Source organism: Carica papaya, chromosome 7, assembly GCF_054855325.1.
Source record: "Carica papaya isolate Zhongbai chromosome 7, ASM5485532v1, whole genome shotgun sequence".
NCBI lineage: Eukaryota > Viridiplantae > Streptophyta > Magnoliopsida > Brassicales > Caricaceae > Carica > Carica papaya.
In genome coordinates this window covers 16,319,680-16,333,751 of record NC_142315.1, presented here as the reverse complement: position 1 = coordinate 16,333,751, position 14,072 = coordinate 16,319,680, and the positions used below count along the sequence as shown (strand labels likewise).

Genomic DNA, 14,072 nt, shown 5'->3' with positions numbered 1-14,072 from the left:
GATTTATAATATAATATTGAAGGTTATTGAGAATCACATTAAATCTCCGTTGAGTGATATTATTAATCCCTATCATATTAATTTTATTCTTGGTTGGAGCATAATGGACTTATAATCCATACTAAGGAAATAATCATTATGGCTTGGAGGATTCATGTATTTATCAAATTGGATTTTGGTAAAAGATATGACAGGGTGAGCTACTTTAGAGAAGAGTCTTAACTAATTATGGTTCTTAATTGGATGACCATTTTTATCATATATTTATTTGAATCTACGAGCATGTACGCAGTAGAAATATAAAGGTTCTTCCGCACTTTAAACCTAGTATAAGACTAAGAGATCTAATCTTGCTATACTTATATATTTTTTATACTAATCACTTGTTTAAACCATATATAATCACTAGAAAAAGTTAACAATGATAGCTAGAAACCTATTAACAAGAGTAATAAAGGCATGGATCTATCTTACATTGTTTATGATCTAATTGTGTTTGTAATAGCTCATGTGTAACAGCCCCGGTAATTCATAATGGAAATTATATTATAAATATCAAATGCGGAAGCGAAAACAAAATTGATTAACATCCCTTACACTAAAACAAAAAACGTGCTCACAAAATATAAAAGATTAAACTACCTAAAGGGGAAACTTGAAAGTAAAAACTACGAATGTGACTATGGAGTCCTTAGGCGTCCCCTTCGTCGTCCTCCTGCGGAACCGGCTCGGGAACGATGTCCTCTTGATCTGAAATGATTAAATAAGAAATGAGCTACACTAGCCCAGTAAAGACACCACGATATCTCACCGTCACGGAGGTAAAGGTGGGTAGAAAACACAAAAGACCAATGGAGCATGATTTACGACAAATCCTTTTATTAATAATAAAACCTTTATCATCCACTTACCTCGGTGGAATTTATAAAACAATATACGAAAGCAATAACATTATCATAATCATGAAATCATATAAACTGTAAAACATAACATTTATCACGCCTTTTGTAATTCAATCATTATACAACATATCTTTTCCTTATTTACCAGCCTACTAGTATCCGTGGGGGTCCATAGGGGTCCCGCTACCCGTTAACCTTTAACATTCGTCATCGAATTCCAGGGCCGTCCCCATACCCCGTCCGGTATGGGCGCCAAAACCATAAACCTCAATACCCCGTCCGGTATGAGGGTGAAACGGGCCGTCCCCATACCCCGTCCAGTATGGGCGCCAAAACACACAAGATCTCCATACCCCGTCCGGTATGGGATACCACAATCCCGGTAGGGTTCCCTACGGACCCGGTCCGTCCACCATCTCCGAGGATATCTAGTCGGGCTGAACACATTATACAATTTCCATTCACATAATCTTTCATTCTCCTTTTCCCTCAGTCAGCATTATCAATCACATACAAACAAGCAAAACGATAATTTATGCCAAACAGACAACATATAGCATCAATATCCCGGTCATTCAATCCATAATCAATAAAACAGTGAAATATGCACACGAAACTATAAAATGAAAACATCGAACCTCATGCTGTATTCAAAACTGTAAAACATGCCAAATAACAGTTAACCAACAAACACACTAGACTCGGGCTCCATTAGCGACCTTAAGCAATTTCACACATTCGTTGATTCATGAAATACCGTTTTATCATTTATTGTACTTTAAAACCGTGATAGGAAATAGGGTGAGGGGTCCTTACTCGTTTCGGGGTCCGAACACGGCTTCACAGTGCACTTGCAGGCTGTCCCTAATTTTTCCTAAATTTTTCTCGGGGAACTGAAACGCACTACTGGTACCTGCACGTGTTCCAAAAAATTCCAAATTAGGCCCAGGGCCCATTTCGGCCCAAATCGCAACTCCAGCACGGCGGCTCCGCCGTGCTCCGGCGATGGCACCGCCGCTGGCAGCGGCGATTCACCTCGGGTTGGCTGTTTTCGGCCACACTCGCATCGGTCCTTGCGAGAAAACAACCCTAGGGCCCTCGGGGGGCCAAAAAATCACGGAAAAACGGAGCTTACCGGCGGCGACGCTCTCGGGTACGGCGGCTCTCCGGCGAGGTTCGTTTTTTGGTGATTCGGCTCCGGTCAACCTGTAGAGAAAAGAGTGGTGATCACGGTGATATAAAAATTGCATCAAACGGAGGCCGGGAAGGGCCTCATCGGAGGCAAAAACCGAGAAGGGCGCGGCGGCGCCGCTGGGCTTCGGCCGTGCATTCCGGCCGTTTGGCCGAGATTTTGGCTCCGATTTGGACACAGGAGGAATCAGCGTGGAAAAATGAGTCGGGGGTACGAAATTTACCTCGATCGGCGGTCGGAAGTTCCTCCGGTGCGGCGGCGGGTGGCGGCGGCCGGCTTCTGGTTCGTCTTCTCCGGCGAGTGGCAGGCGGCTAGGGTTTGTGGTCTAGTGTGGGGGTTCTATTTATAACCCCTTGCCTTTTGATCTCAGCCGTCCATTTTGTTTTAATCTGGGCCGTCCGTTTTTGATTAAATCTGGGCCGTCCGTGCGTTTAAATCTGGGCCGTTCGATCGCACGCTTGATCTGGGCCGTCCGATCGCGCCCACGCGGATCGCCAACGTGGCCCTTTTTGGCACGACGTGGTTTTTCCACGTGGCAGGTCCCGGTTGGCCGGGACTGCTGACCGGGCCTGCTGACGTGGCTGCCGACGTGGCTTTTTTTTTTTTTCCTCCTCGGTCCGGGCGCTACATCATGGCAAATAAGTTGAGTATGATGAAGATGGTTCAAGTGTTCTTTGATTTTTTTTATATAAAGGACCAACTTCAAAAAGTCTTAGGTGTATAGTTCCTTGGTGATAAGAAGTAGGTGGAGAATGACATTTGAAATTCATATTATATTTAATTCATAAATGATTTTGGAAGATGTTTGGGGCTGAATATTATTGCAAAGAGACTTGCAAAGCTTACTTTTTAAGGCATGATTAGTAAAATCTCTAATAGATTTATTTCCTAGAAATTACACTATTGAACTAGGTTAGGAAAGCTTCTCTTATTAAAGTTATGACCATAGACATTCTAAACTACATTATATATAAAAACTTCATTCTTAGAGAGTTTTATAATAAGCTTCACAAACTTATAAGCATTTATTGAAGAGAGGGTGGGGAAGGGGGTCAAGGATTGTAATGTATTCAGAACACGCAACGGAAGATATAAAATAATCCAATCTGATATATTTATGCTTACAAAATTATATTGCATATTAAAAATCAAATCTAAAATATACCTGATAGTACATTCTCAAATTAAAATTTTTCAAAAATACGAAAACTCTACGTATATCCATATTAAAACTGATTTTTGTTAGTCAACTCTTTGATCTATGCTAACAAATTTAAAAATATTTATATTAAAATTTTCTCACAAAATTTTAACAAATTGGAAAAAAAAAATTCCCTCAATCTTTTCTTAATTTTGAGTATGCGTCTCACCTTGTTTCTCATCACCCCAATTCAATTTATATATATATATGGATAAAAACTTAATTGTGCAGCTGTCTTTTATTTTTTATTTTATTTTATTAATTTTTTCTTTAGTACCCACATTATATGTATGTATATCTCATATACATATATATATATATATATATATATATATATATATATATTAGCACGCCATATATATATGTCGGCTGCCTTCTTATAAGCGTACTAGGTTTTTTTTTTATATTTTTTAATAAAATATTTTATAAATTAATTCAATTCTAAATTAAATTTTACAATAATCTTCATTATTATAATACTCACATATATTATATTATTATACTAATAATATAATAATCAAGAAATATAAATATTAATATTTTATTTTTAAAATAAAAAAAGTCAATTTGTCTCCAATATTAATTATATTTTTTGTGTTAATAAAAAATATAATAATATTCTATTTAAATCAAAAATTTTATTTATTTAACTAAATTAAATTTTCTAATTAAATTATTAAATAATTAAAATAATTAATTTATTTAGCAAAAATAAGAATACTCGTCAGTTCGCGACCCATAAGTTCAATACTAAACTAGTAACAAATTGGTTAAACCAATTTAATAATTAAGATTGACGTGTAACAACACTCCTTAACAACCAGATAGTATAAAATGTACAATTACTTTTAAAAACATGCTAAAAAATAATATAGTATTTTTTTCTATCATTATTATTCAAGTTAATCCTGAGACATAACTTAACTATCAAATCTCAATAAGTAACAAATTATGTTTATGTCAATTATAACTGACTAATGAATTACATAAGAAACTCATTTATTCTTTCATTCAATTATCCTAACAAATGTCTTATTATAGTCGTTATAATAAATAACAATATAGTATTTAAATTTATTAACAAAATTGACAGATTTCGTCTTGATCAATCATTAATTTTACACGTATTTAATCACAACCAATACATTTTTAATTATAATTTTTATGACTATAAGTGTTCAGAATTAAAATATAATAAATGATTTGTTAATTATTATGATGATCTTAGGTCAAAAGAATTTATTACATCTCATCATTTTAAGAGAATATCATATTGACAATTTAAGGTAATATTAACCATTAAAAATTCTCAATTGAGTCTGTTCAATGGTCATATCTATATATGCATTATATATATATATGTGATTTAATTAATGAAATTAACAAATCTTTATCTAATACAGACCATAACATATATATTGGTCTTACTGAATTATTAATGTTTTATTTTGATGATCCAATGACGAAGAACATTTTAGACTAAATCATAAAAGATTTTACTCTCATTATTAAGATCTCTATTTTGATATAAAGTCTCTAATTAATCAATGACTTTAACATATAAATTAAATAATAAGATAATAAATATGATAATAAAAATATTATTTTCATATATTAAAATAAATTGTCAAATAAAAATATATTTAATATATTACATGAATAATTGGATGTTGAGCATAACAATTATATTCCTAACGCTGGGGAGGAGGGAGAGTAAAAGGATTGATTCGATTGGTTAGTTAGAATGATGATTAAATAAAGTTTGAAAGGTTTGAGATATCATTCAAATTAAATCGAAATCGTGGGATTTATTTATTTAGAAGAGTATCTTCAAGAGTATATGTGATCTGAACAAGAGTTTGAAATAGATGATGAGTAATTGTAAGATGTTAATTGTGAAGAGATTGGTTGATTTATGAAGCTCCCCTTTGTAAGCTAGAAGAAGTTATTACCCACCCAAGTAAAGTGAATTGTGAGGGTTCTTGTTCCTAAAAGAAAATTTAACGTAAGATTGATAAACTCATATCAACTACTTCTAGTGGTATCAAAGAAAAAAACATATTTTTATAGTTAACTTTGACACAGAAGATTTGAGAATTTAATGAGTATCCTATATTGACATACTTTATAATAAAATTACTTATTCATTTGTTGAACATCACCCCTTGTGAAGACTCTTTTCGTTAGAAGAAACTCTTTTATTTGAAGGTCATAACAACATAAAGCATCTTCATCATATTTATGAATTTTGAGGAACAATTATTCTTGGTAATCTGATTTATGAGTTATTCTCATCTTATATTGATATAAGATTTTCAACCTACAAGCTTTTATTTTATTGATATAACTTCTAATGTTTCTTGTTTTTGCATTAATTATTTATGAAATCGTTATTTTTATAAGAAATAATGTTAATTTTATGATTTTTTTAATCTTAAATTAATTTAAAAATTAAAAAAAATCTAATTTTGGAGATATCTTGTCTTTGAATTAAAATTATAAATAAAATAAATTACTAATTTTTTTCAAATAATGAGAATTTCTTTCTATTAATTTGAAGATTCAGATTTAGTTGCAATAACCCAGTTTAGGTGTGAGTGAGTCGAGCTAAACACATCTATATCTAATACACAATTTGAGGTGTTGTTGAATTGGAGAAGGTAGGACCCACCCGCAAATTGTCAGCAACGGTTCACGAGGATTCCTAGTCAGCTTGCTTAATCAATGGGTCCCATTCGGTATGGATTATTTTCTTCAACTTTATATAAACTGACGCGGCACTCTCATCCATTTCTTATCAATCATAAATAAATCTCGCCATTTTATTATAAATTATCACTAATTAATTATTTCGTTAACATTCTTTTGTTTATTATGTAAATTACTCGAATTACATGTATTTGATTAATTTAGTAATCAAAACTCCCATTATTCACATTAAATTACAAGTTTCTAAAAAGAATTATAAAATTTTGTAGCCACGGTTTAACATTCAAAATTCAGGTAATTATTTAACTAGCAAACTCAATAATTATTGCACCTACTTTTATGTTTTATTAAAAATTTAAAATAAATAAATGAGCAAGAAAGATAAAATCTTTTTTTTTTTTTAAAAAAAAAAGAAAGTACAAAATATATTGTTAAAAATGTTTATCTTTGTAATTTTTCAATAATGTAAGATTGACGTGTGGAATTGTTGAAAAAATAATACTAAAAAAGTTGATTAGGTTAGACTTTGTTTTTAAAACTTGATAGTATATACTAAAACTTAAATAATAAATATTTACAACACTTGACCTTGACATGTAATGTAGCACCCGGAAAGGAGGAGGAAAAAAAAAAAAAAAAAAAAAAAAAAAAAAAAAAAAGGGGGGGGGGGCCACGTCAGCAGCCGCGTCAACAGCCACGTCAGCAGTCCCGGCCAACCAGGGCCTGCCACGTGGCAAGACCGCGTCACTCCAAAAGGAGCCACGTTGGCGATCCGCGTGGGTGCGATCCGACGGCCCAGATCAATCACGCGATCGGACGGCCCAGATTCAATCGCACGGACGGCCCAGATTCAATCAAAAACGAACGGCCCAGATTAAAACAAAATGAACGGCTGTGATCAAAAGGCAAGGGGTTATAAATAGAACCCCCACACCAGACCACAAACCCTAGCCGCCAGCCGCTCGCCGGAGAAGACGAACCAGAGGCCGACCGCCGCCACCCGCCGCCACTCGCCGCCGCACCGGGGAAATTTCCGACCGCCGATCGAGGTAAATTTCATACCCCCGACTCGTTTTTCCCCACTGATTCCTCCTATGGCCAAATCGAAGCCGAAATCCCGGCCAAACGGCCGGAATACGCGGCCGAAGCCCAGCGGCGCCGCCGCGCCCCCTCTCGGTTTTTGCCTCCGACGAGGCCCTTCCCGGCCTCCGTTCGATGCAATTTTTATATCACCGTGATCACCATTCTTTTCTCTACAGGTTGACCGGAGCCGAATCACCAAAACACGAACCTCGCCGGAGAGCCGCTGCACCCGAGAGCGCCGCCGCCGGTAAGCTCCGTTTTTCCGTGATTTTTTGGCCCCCCGAGGGCCCTAGGGTTGTTTTCTGACAAGGACCAATGCGAGTGTGGCCGAATTCGGCCGAAAACGGCCGAAAACAGTCAACCCGAGGCGACTCGCCGCCGCCAGCGGCGGCGCCGTCGCCGGAGCACGGCGGAGCCGCCGTGCCGGAGTTGCGATTTGGGCCGAAAGAGGCCCTGGGCCTAATTTGAATTTTTTTTGGAACACGTGCAGGTACTGTTAGTGTGTTTCAGTTCCCCGGGAAAAATTCAGGGAAAATTAGGGACAGCCTGCAGGCGCACTGTGAATCGTATTCGGATCTCGAAAACAAGTAAGGACCCCTCACCCTATTTCCTATCACGGTATTAAAGTTCAAAATGATAAAACGGTATTTCTTGAATTAACGCATGTGTGAAATTGCTGAAGGTTGCTAATGGAGCCTGAGTCTAGTGTGATTGATGATGTACTGTTATTTGGCCTGTTTACAGCTTTAAATGCAAAGTGAGGTTTGATGTGTTCATTTTACAGATTTGTGTGCATGTACTACGTTTTTATTAATTATGGGTTGAATGACTGAAAAACTGATATTGTATGTTGTCTGTTGGTATGAATTACGATTTGCTTGTTTAAATGTGAATTGATGATGTTGATTGAGGAAAAGGAAAATGAAAGATTGTATAGACTGATAATTGTATTATGGGGGTCAGCCTGACTAGATATCCTGGGAGATGGTGGACGGACCGGGTCCGTAGGGAACCCTACCGGGATTGTGGTCTCACATGCCGGACGGGGTATGGAGATCTTATGGTTTTGGCGCCCATACCGGACGGGGTATGGGGACGGCCCGTTTCACCCTCATACCGGACGGGGTATTGAGGTTTATGGTTTTGGCGCCCATACCGGACGGGGTATGGGGACGGCCCGTTTCACCCTCATACCGGACGGGGTATTGAGGTTCATGGTTTTGGCGCCCATACCGGACGGGGTATGGGGACGGCCCTGGAAACTGATTATGAATGTTAAAGGTTAACGGGTAGCGGAACCCCTATGGACCCCCACGGATACTAGTAGGCTGGTAAATGAGAAAAAAGGATATGTTGTACAATGATTGAATTACAAGAGGCGTGATAAGTGTTATGTTTTACAGCTTAGATTATTCAATGATTATGATGATGTTATTGTTTTTCTCATATTGTTTTCATAAATTCCACCAAGGTAAGTGGATGGTAAAGGTTTTCATGTTAATAAACGAGTTTATTGTAAATTATGCTCCATTGGTCTTTTTGTGTTTTTCTACCCACCTTTACCTCCGTGACGGTGAGATATCGTGATGTTCTTACTGGGCTAGTGTAGCTCACTCCTTATTTAACCATTTCAGATCAGGAAGACATGGTTCCCGAGCCCGTTCCGCAGGAGGACGACGAAGGGGATACCTAGAGACTCTGTAGTCATACTCATAGTTTTATTTTCGAGTTTCTCTCTTAGTTAGTTTAATCTTTTATATTTTAAGTACGTTTCTGGTTTTTCGTGTAAGGGATGTTAACTGAAATTTTGATCTCGCTTCCGCATTTGATATATTTAAATACTCATTTCATTTTAATATTTACGGGGCCGGTACATGTAATGCTAAACCCCACCTAAGAAACTGATAGGCTAATCGGGACTAAATAGATTCTTAACGACCCATTCAAAAGGTTTTAAACTTAGAGCATCACCTTGGCCTAATTTATTAACAAAAGATACACTAGAAAATTTGGCTAAGTTTCCAGTCAAAAATGTCTCACATAGTCTCAAGTCACCATATAAATAGGCTCAAGAAAATCCGAACATATATAGATGTGTGGTTATACTTTCACGAGCCTCTACTAGGGTTACTTGAGGTGTCAGGTGATGCAAAGAGAAGATTGACATTTGGAGTTGGTCTGTAATTTATAGAACCACATAGAGAATAAATCTATAATATGTCAAGATTGTTGTAAAGGCAATGTAAGGACTAATGCTTTGTATTTGCTAATATATGTCGCAATTTACTTCCTATCTCAGTTATAGTAGTAATAGTTGTTGATATTGATAGATGGATAGAATATGTCTATGCCATTATTGTGCATATATGTAACAGTCTGATCCCAATATCGGTAGGTACGGACGTTACAAACTATTTATAATTAATAAAACTAATGAACATGTAAATACTATATATTATTACACATATTTTGTAATAGAATAATAATTACATACTAAAATATGTGAGACATTGCAAAATTAATTGCAAAATGCTAAACTTAAAGAAATTCCTATTTACCGTATAAATTTAAATCCAAAAAGTTAAAAGGTTTCTTTTAGTGTTTCTTATTGATTATGACTTCCTCTTGATCTTCCTAGATCTAGAATCAGGTGTGAATTAGAGTAACTTTCACGAGTTTAGTAAGAAAGATGATTTTATAACGAAAACTTACATACACACATTCACACAAAATATGTAAAACATAATAAAAATTTATAAACTAAAGAAAATATCAAACAAAACTTCATAAAAAAAATACATGATAAAACATCAACACACGTTCACATATCATTTCTAAAGTCTTATTCCTAAGCACACATATACACGGGTTCACATATCTCAGTATTTAGTCTTTTAAAGCTTATTTAGGGTTACATCACATGATGTTGTTATATTATTATTGAGGAGAAGTGAGGATCCCCATCATATAGATAACATACACAAATCTCATATTTGCCACGACAATACTTTGTTAGGTGACCTAAACACTCATAAATATCTATCCTTCTCGATTCATGTGCAGGTTAACCACATTACTCATTGAATTTAAGTCACACATGCACCTTCTCATTCTTGATTCACGACTAACAAATTAAGTGTTTTATTAATGTTTATTTCAAAACTTAACATTCATATTAACTTAGATTCCTAATTCCTACATATACAATTGAAACAAGCATGCATACAACATCTAGTTACACATATGCACTCTTACAAAATAATATATTAACACACACACAATACATAATATCATCATGCACATTAGTGCCACACACTTCAAACCACTTCACAAATCATCCTATACTAGATCACATAACAAGTACAAGATGCTCAGATTTTCCACGCAACTATACCAGATCACACAACAAATACAGTGCATCATACATCTGTTTCAGATCACACAACAATGCATTGTACTCGGATTCCACATGTACACACACTGGTTACACATTTCACACACATACAACATATGTATATACATACAAATACACACACATATAATACTATACGGATATATACCCTCACACATATACATATACACATAATATATAGTTAGACACATAAAGATTATACATGTACACACATATATTTAAATGCACACACTAAATAACGTATCTGCATATATATACACACACAAAACTTACTTATATGTACATATACACACATAATTTTATACAACTACACACACACACATGTTATAAAATATTACTTATACATATATCCACATACATAAAAATAATATACTCTGTATAGAACATTAATTCAATTCTTACCTATAGTTTAATTAGAAAGGTGTCGGAATCCTTATTAATTCAAGATATGGTCGTCTCTAAATCTTGACTACCAGCTGAATATTTTTCTTATTCACAAATATAATACACGTGTTATTAATGATGAATAATCTTGTAAACAATATGAAACAAAAGAGAAATTAATTTTACCTTGGACATGCAGTCCCTTTTGGCTAAAGATACCACGCGCCAACACAAACATCACTGCATGGATGTCATCGAAATCACGATGAGCTATCGCACATACCAATATCGGTACCACTATGTGCTATTGCACTTTTTTCGGAACTCACCACCGACAGTAGCGAGCTTAGATCTGGAATGGATCTATGTCAAACCACTATACTCATTCCTCTTCCTCTCTCTACTAGACACGACGCTCTCAGATTCCCACCCCATTGATCCACCATGCTAGTTTTCTTCTTTTATCATGCACGAATCTGCATATTCACACAGATTCGACACTTCCTCGGGTTTTGATCACCTGCGATCACGTCGTTATTGCTTCTTTTGTCAACTCGCATGCACCTCCCTTCATCATCATCATCATCTTTTTCTTCATCTTCATCTTCATCTTCATCTTTATCTTCTTCTTTTTCTTTGGCCCTAAAGTCTCTTCTCTTCTTGCCATATGATACCACCTTTTCTCTTTCTTGATTATCGTGTCACACAGGTTGCACGGCTTTCTTCCCCCAACCACCATCTCGCTTCCCTCTTTCGATCGCCATCTCTCTCTCCCTTTCTTGGGCCCAGCAACCAAGACTCCTCCCTCTGTTTTCTTTTTCGAGCATCTCTCTGTCTCTAGAAAAAACTTATTCAAGTTTCCTTATATACACTTCCCCCCAACTATTCAATCTTCTTTCAAAAGATCTGGGCCATTCATCGCACCCCTTGTAAAGGCCCGGAAATTAAAGGACATGAATTTGTATTTTAAATGCAGAAGCAAACAGTAATGTTAGGATTTATATTCTTTATATAGTAAATTGGAACGCCTAATAGGGATATGGGAATGTCCTTTTTAAAGCAGTTCGTAAATAGAAATAAATAAGTGATTTAAAATAATTAAATAAATGTCCTAGAGGTTAACCTCCATTAGCACTTGATGGGGTTTAGAAGGTTAATCTACTCACAACCCTCATACTGATCAGGATCTAAATCTTGTTCTTAATATGAAATAATTAATAAAAAAGTGAGTTACACTAGTCCAGTAAAAATATCACGCTAATTACTGAGACAAAAAACTAAAAGTTTGTAAAAATCATAAAACAACTAATGGAATCCTTAATTTGAGTAAAACATTTAACATAAAGAAAATCGTTTATTTCATACTTACTGTTGCGAGTTTTCAAAAAACGATCTATTAAGACAATAAATTCGAATATCATTCTTATGATACATTTACATGAACAATAACAATAAACTCACCTCATTCCCTGCCTACTGATACATCTGGGGGTTCATAGAGATATTTCTCTACTCGTGAACCCAATATATAGATTTGTTAATTAACCGGGCCGTCCCTATACCCCGTCCGATAATGGACTCCAAACACAACATTGCCTCAATACTCCGTCTGGTATGAGAGTGAACCAAATCTTCTAAATTCTTCCAGTATAGGACTTCTTATCCTCGTCCAATTGAAATAATGTCTACAGTAGGGTTTTCTATGTACTGGATCCTTTCACTCTTTCCTAAGGTGTCCAGTAAGCTTTTCATAAATAAATCTCCATCAACAAAACAACCACAATCATATACCAACATCTTATTTTATATTCACAGATCAATCAAACGACGTTTAAGCAAATAATACAATTTCATACCTTAAAAATTAAGAACATAATTAGGGACTTTATTTCAAATAGTCAATCAGATAAAAATTACGATTAAGTAATCAATAAATGAGAAAGTAATTTAAAAGTAATAATTTAAATTACACGGTGGAACAATGAGCAATTTAGGTAATACAGAAAAATAAATAGGTAACATAGACGAGTTAGGGTAATCATATACTAATCAATTTTCAACTCCACTAATGATCTGTAATTATTTTTAGGGATTTTTTGATTTTTTACAAACACAAGATATTTAATTATTAAGCCTCATTTTACCATAACAGGGAGTAGGGTGAGTGATTCTTACATGAATCAGTATTTTAAAACGTCGTACTATCTACTATGCATCCTAACGGGTCTCGTATTTCTCTAATTTTTCCTACATAAATTAAAATACTAGTCACGTACCCAAAAATACTCCTAAAATTCAAAATCGGTGTTAAAAATCCTTTCGGCCAATTTTAGGGTTCTATCATGGCGTCGTCGCCATGCTCCGATGCCGGCTCCGCCGCCCACATCGGAGGTTTACCTTGACTTAGTCAGTTTTGACTAATTTTACACGTATCCTTGTGAAAAACACATTAGGAAGCTTCAATTGGCCAGAAAAATAAAAAAAAAAAACAAAACCTACCAGCGGGGGTCTTTGGGTGTGGCACCTCCGTAGTTCTCCTTCGCGGTTGGGATTCTTCCTCGGCTAACCTGCACCAGAAAGATACGGTGAATATAATGGTCAAAGAATCATGTGAAACGAGAAATGGGAAGGAGGTCATCGAAGAGGGTTTAGGGTTTTGGCCGCCGTGGCTCCGTCGGGCTTTGGCCATAGTTTTTAGCTCACCCGTCATCCCTTTTGCATTGATATAGCCACAAGGAGACTCATAATTGAATTTAAAGCGGGGAGAGAAAAATTTTACCTTTTTTGGTGGTCGGTGGTGGCTCCGGTGCAGTGGCAGCTGGGGGTTGACCTCCTTCTCCAGCGTCTGGTTCTTCTTTTCTAGTAAGAGCTGGGTGGCTAGGGTTAGGTTCTCCTTTGAAGAAGAGTTTAAATACTCATCTCCTCTTCGATCCAGGTTGTCCGTTTGTGTCGACGTGGAGTGAGAATGACTGTTCGATGATTTTTCGTTTAGGCTGATGGCGTGGACGAACACGAACCGTCCATTATGATCCATCTTATCTGTCCATTCGCGTCTAAAGAGGGAATAGATCTAGGTCGTTCATGTGCGCGGGATGAGGTCTAGACCATCGGATTGCCAAACACGCGGATCGCTCGCGTGGCTTCCTGCATGGTGTCGATGTAAGCTTGCCAACCGCGTAGCGTGCTCTG

The 14,072-nt window shown here is 36.1% G+C and overlaps 1 long non-coding RNA gene across 1 annotated transcript; it reads right to left on the bottom strand.

Moving 5' to 3' along the window:
* Nucleotides 1-528: 528 nt before the first annotated feature.
* On the bottom strand, nt 529-2,662 carry LOC148253006 (uncharacterized). Its single transcript, XR_015813338.1, has 4 exons — nt 2,318-2,662; nt 2,038-2,108; nt 1,719-1,815; nt 529-750 (listed from the first exon to the last, which is right to left on the bottom strand). It is a non-coding gene; the product is annotated as an uncharacterized LOC148253006 (long non-coding RNA).
* Nucleotides 2,663-14,072: the final 11,410 nt, after the last annotated feature.